The sequence below is a fragment of the Brassica napus genome, chromosome C2, assembly GCF_020379485.1.
Source record: "Brassica napus cultivar Da-Ae chromosome C2, Da-Ae, whole genome shotgun sequence".
Classification (NCBI taxonomy): domain Eukaryota; kingdom Viridiplantae; phylum Streptophyta; class Magnoliopsida; order Brassicales; family Brassicaceae; genus Brassica; species Brassica napus.
This window is the reverse complement of record NC_063445.1, coordinates 20,524,015-20,530,014: the sequence shown is the minus strand read 5'-3', so window position 1 is coordinate 20,530,014 and position 6,000 is coordinate 20,524,015.

The window sequence follows — 6,000 nt, the reverse complement described above, 5'->3', positions numbered from 1 at the left end:
CTTATTTATCATAAATGTTTTTTTTTAACTAATTTGCTGCATTAAAATAAATGTAACCAATACGGTTTTTTAAGACAATATAGAGTTTTACAAGTTTGATAGAAGATCATAGAGAGAGTACAAAACTTTGCAAGATTAAGAGAGCCTAATATGAGATTAAGCCAGAGATATCATAAATGTTATGACGAGTATTAAAATAATCCGTTATTATACATAATATGGTTTTGTCTATACCGTGTGCATGATGATCTTAAAAAGTTCAACAAATTGGCCGTTGTTGGACAATGTTGAAGTCCACACACAAATAGAAAATCCAGGGATATATAGGAATCCTATAAACGAAAACGGTCATTTTACATAACCAATAATGGAGCTTGTGCACAAATTATTTTTACTAATATATGGTTTATGATGATATATTATCTAAAGTGAACATGTAAATGCCATTTCTGGTTACTTCGACCAGAAGCTTTTGAGTGACACTATTGAAAGTTAACCAACTATTGAAAGTTAACGAAGAACAAAGTGAAGAACAGGAGAAATAGTGAGAAGAGAAATCAAGAGTAAGAGAGATAGAGTAAAAAAAGATTTTTTTTCCTTAGTTTATTCAGATGTGTAGCATACACTATTTAAAGACTTAACAAAGAGTATACATACAAGAATAATAGAATAAATTATATTGAGCTGGCCGAGAGATAGTGACAGTTCATAAACGGTAACTAGGCCACCACTCCCTTAAGTAGAACATGTGACTCTTCTATTTAAATATTCTTCTTGCCTCAGATTTCTCCATTGACTTCTGATAACAAGTTTGAACACTTACTTCTCAAGTCTGGACAGACTTACTTCTCAAGTCCTGTGCTTACTTCTCAAGTCTTGTATACTCTTTCTTCAAGTCTTGTATATTCTTTCTCAAGTCTTGTACTAGTTCAAACTCGCCCAGATGCTTCTCTTCTTTATTCTCCTTTCATGTCTTCATGTTTTTATGTCAATAACTATGTGGCGCAGCGTACGAATGGGTGAACGGTCGATCTAAGAATTTAGGGTTCTTCGAGAGCTGTTCTTGGATCGATCAAGAGTTTCTTTCGATAGCTTCTTGAGACCAACTTCCTGTTTGACGAATTGAATCAAATCGAACAAGGGATAAAACCAAAGCTCTTCTTATTAAAATCAAAACGTCCCCTAAAACAAGACGGCTAGAGTCCTTTATATAGTTATTCCCACTACAAGAAAACATCAAGGATTCTGAGGGAAAAAATCGTCAGAATTTCGTCGGAATATCGTTATTCCGACGCAATTCCGACGAAACACGTCGTCGGAAATAATTCCTCGGAATTTCTTTTTTCCTCTGAAATCCCTCGAAATTTTCCGACGGAATTCCGAGGAAATAAATTTTCGAGGAAATTCCGAGGATCCCTTGTTTGTCGGAAAAGTCCTCGGAATATACCGAGGTAGAACTTCGTCGGGATAATTCCTCGGAAGTTCATCGATCGATGCGTGTTTGGACATATATACATCGATCGATAGGAGTATACCGACGGACTTTTTCCTCGGTTTATTCCGAGGAACTGTTCCCTCGGTATATTCCGAGGGATCCGTTCCTCGGAATTTTCCGAGGGAGTTGTCCCTCGGAAAATTCCGAGGGAAATGTCCCTCGCTATATTTTTTTAAAAAAACGGATCGATCGATGCGTTTTTGTTCAAAAACGCATCGATCGATGTAGTGAAAAATATAATTAATTTCCTCGAAATGTAAAAAATATTAATTTTTTTGAAAAAATAAAATTTCTGAAATTTAAATTCGAAAATATGAAATTAAAAGTAAAATTGAAATCATACTAATTAATATTCAAAGTTTCACAAATAAAAATAAAACATTCCGAGATTGGGGAAAAAAAAAACTACGGGTCTGGCACGTCCGGGAACACCTCGTTCGGGTACATCCTCTGCATCATCTCCATCATTTGCTGGTTCAGCCTCCTCTGTGCCTCATAGCCCGCCTGTTGAGCCGCCATCTGGGTCTCCAACAAAGATATTCGATCATCTTTGTCCTTCAACTGAGCCGTAAGTACTTCTGGATCAACAAAGGGCGGTGGTGCAGAAGAAGGAGGAACCGACCGGGTGCGACGACCCAAACCGAACAAACGTCCCTTCTTCTTTGGAACCGACTGAATAGAAAAAAGCCATATTTAGAAATTTAAACCAAGAAATAAATGAATTGAACTTAAAAAAAAAAGAACTTACGGATTCAATGATTTCGTTGATTCGAAACCGGGACAAGTTGGTTGAAGCCGTCGAAGCGTCATCCTCGGTTTGAAGCTGAGACACTTCGTCTACCACCTGAGTTTGGACCAGGTCGACCACGTCCCTCACAAGACCGTCATCAATCTGGCCGGTCTTCTTGTTGGTATACGCCCTCCTCATTAGGGCGAGATCATAGACCGGCTCGCCATCATTTTCTTCCGCCTTGAAAAAAAACATAAAATTAAAGAAACATTAGAAATTAGAAGAAATGCACAATAAATTTAAATTCTGAAACTCAAATAATTGAAGAAAAAGCGGTTGAACTTACCATGCGATCTCCGAGAGTGGCAATAGATTGAGCACCCAAGTTATGCTTGTAGATGCCCTTCCCTTTACGGTCGCTCCTGCGGTTGGTGGAGTTGGTGGAAGAAGTTTCTTTCGTCTCCTCCTTATCCCAATGCGCACACAACTCCTTCCAGACCGTATCGTTCATCGACTTTGGGACCTTTTAATTAAAAAAAAAAAGAAAAAGTTTAATAAATTAAAAAATAGTTTAATAAATTAAAAAATTGTTTAATAAATTAAATCGAACCTTATTGATTTCCCACTTCTTCTTCCACTCGTGGATCTGCTTCCCATAGTTGTCCATTACTTTATGGACGAAGTGGTGATAGATAAAGAGCGTCTCATCGGAATTCCAGTTGAACTCTTGCTGAAAAAAAAACACAATTAGTAGAAAATTTATATTAAAGATTAAAAATATAAGTAAAAAATTAGAATACTTACCGCAAACTGACGAAACCACAGAACCTGCTTGTCGTCTTCACCCTAAGACAGGTATACTCCGCGAATCTCCACATTCTGAAATCGTGTTCTTGAGCAATTTTTTGGGTTTTGTGAATTTCTTATTTCCGTGTTGATTCCTTGATCAAATATGCATGAAACAGATGTTTAAACATGGAATAGAACACAATTGTCTGTGATCAACGAGTTTGGAACATGATTTGAGATGATTTAGGGATAGAGAATTTTTTTCAATTTCGTTTTTTTTTATCACAACTCGATTTTGCTTTTCATTTTCATGTTCAGCTTTGCCTTCTTAATTGATTATAACCATGTTGAGAGCAATGATTCTATTTTGTAGAGAATGAAGCGCACGAAAACATCAGCAAAGAAAAACACACAAGAAGCGGGTTCGTCACAGCTGGAGAAGCAAAGGCCAAAGAAGTGGGATAAGTCTGATACCACCCACTACAACAACATGAAGAAGGTAGCCGTTCCGGCTACACAAATAGCATGTCCTGAGACGATGACAATATTGGGAATCAAAGCAGACATTGAAGGACTGTTTCAGAACATGGGTCTAGGCCAACTATGCAACCTCAAGGAACCCACTTATCCGGAGTTGGTACGCCAGTTCATAGCATCCGCATACGTCACCCGTCCCGATGATAGCCATCAGGAAGGTTTTCTGGCATTCGTAGTGCAGAAAGTATACTATGAGGTATCTTTCACAGACCTCTGCGGACTATTTGGATTGAGTGCGGGGGAGAGGACATATGGTCTTTATTGGACTTCAGAGCTGTTGAACTTCTGGGAAACGATTGGCACAGGGGTTTATAGATCTTCTCAGGCAAAGGAGTCACTTATCTGGAGCCCAGTACTGAGATATGCGACACGCCTCATTGGCTCATTGCTATACGGGACAACCACAGCCGCATCAGTCACGCAATGGGAGTTGTGCCTCCTGTACCAAGGTGTGAGGCATTTGCTACCGGCATTTGGAAACTCTACATTCCCACCTGCTACTGCCTTCAACATGGGAGCGGTGCTGGCCGCAAACTTAGCAGGATACAAGGGGAAAGTAACCAAATCCAAGAGCAATGCATGTGGATTTGGTGCAGTGATTACTCGGATCCTTAGACATGTGGGTGTAGACTGTGAGAACCACCAGGTAGCACTGGACAGATCGAACAACATTGCTTGGAACTACCTGGATGTCATTTCTCTAGTAAGTAAGGAGTTCATAGCTGGTCCCCACTCGAGGATCGATCGGGATGGTCCTTACGTCTACGTATTCCAGGACCGAGCGAAGAAAACACTCTACTGCCACCTGCCTCAGATCGGCCTGACTGCTCTACTTTCAGAGGCTGCAGTTGAGTTTCTACCCCCTGCTACCGCACTAGTAGACAAGCCATCCTTCTTCACGCCAAAATATCAGACCAAAGGCAAGGGCGTGGTTGATGAAGAAGGACAAGATGAGGCTGCACAAGCCATTCCAGATGATTCACAACCCCATCAGCTACTCCCATCAGACTCCAGCCAGTACAAGCTGCAAGAGCTTCCACCGAACGCCACTTCGCGCCAGCAACAACATTGGAGAGATCAGAGCATAAAGACAAACAACGACATGCTACACAAGATCTGGGCTGCCATTTCACGTATCAGGCCGTGTCGTTGCCAAAAGGATGATGTAGTTCATCGGGACAACTCTCCATCCAGCTCTGGTTCGGGTTCGAGTGGTACACACAAGGTAAGAAAGAGGTCCAAGAGACCCAACGATGCAGGAACATCTGGAGCAGGAGACGAGGAGTAGGAGCTATCACCGGCTATTTTATTTTCTTTTCTATTCTAACGTTTTATGGTCTTATTTTCTGTTAATTTTGAACTGAGTTTTTTTTTAGGTTTCTTAATTATGAGTTCGTATTTCTTTTACATGGTTTCTTTGTTTTATTTGGTTGTGTTTTGTGTAGCTTTTAATTCGTATTCAGCTTTGCCTTGCTAGATAAACCAAATAACTATTATCCGAGGAAAGAGGTTATATCAAGTGTTCCTCGGAATTTCCTCGGTATAAAAAAAAAAAAAATAAGTTCAATGGTAGTCTGTTTCCGAGTCATCATCACCAGATGAATCTGAATCTGGATCTTGGTGAAACTCTCCAATTACTGGTTCATCCTCTACGTGAACGACGGCTTCCTCTCCAAAGTCGGTTAAATCGACTACAAGGCCAACTCCAGCTAAATCTTCTGCTGCACTACAGTTGCCGGATGTGCTTGGTTGTAGTGGGTCTTCCAGCTCAGAACTTCCCTGAACTCGGCCTCTCGGGTTGAGTCTTGTAACAGTAACCCATGGATCATCTCTGTTCCTTACCCGGGGGTACTTGATATAACAAACCTGTAACATTTAGAAAAATTATAAATTAATACACATGATGATGAATCATTCTGAATAATTAACATTTAATTACCTGATCGGCCTGGGAAGCAAGAATGAAAGGATCATAATATTGCAGCTTTCGCCTCGAATTTACTGATGTAACACCAAATGCATCTGTTCTCACACCTCGATCTGGGGTGTTGTCGTGCCAATCACAATAGAAAACAGTACAGCGCAATCCAACCATGCCCAAATACTTGATTTCCAAAATCTCATGTATGTGTCCGTAGTATACATCATCTCCTGATGCAGAACAAACGCCAGCATCATAAGTCGTACTCGAACGTCTCCTCTTCTGAGTTGTGAATGCATATCCTCGAGTACAAAATCTCGGATATGACTTCACAACAAAGTTTGGTCCAACGACCATCTCACGTATCCAATCGTCAAATGTTTCACCTCTGGCCAAACCAGCAGACACCTATTAATAGCACATATATATATATATTATATCAATAAATGTGAATTAGTATAAATATGTGATAAAATATATTTTAATTTGTTTAAAGCACTCACATAAGTAAACATCCATCCAGTAAAT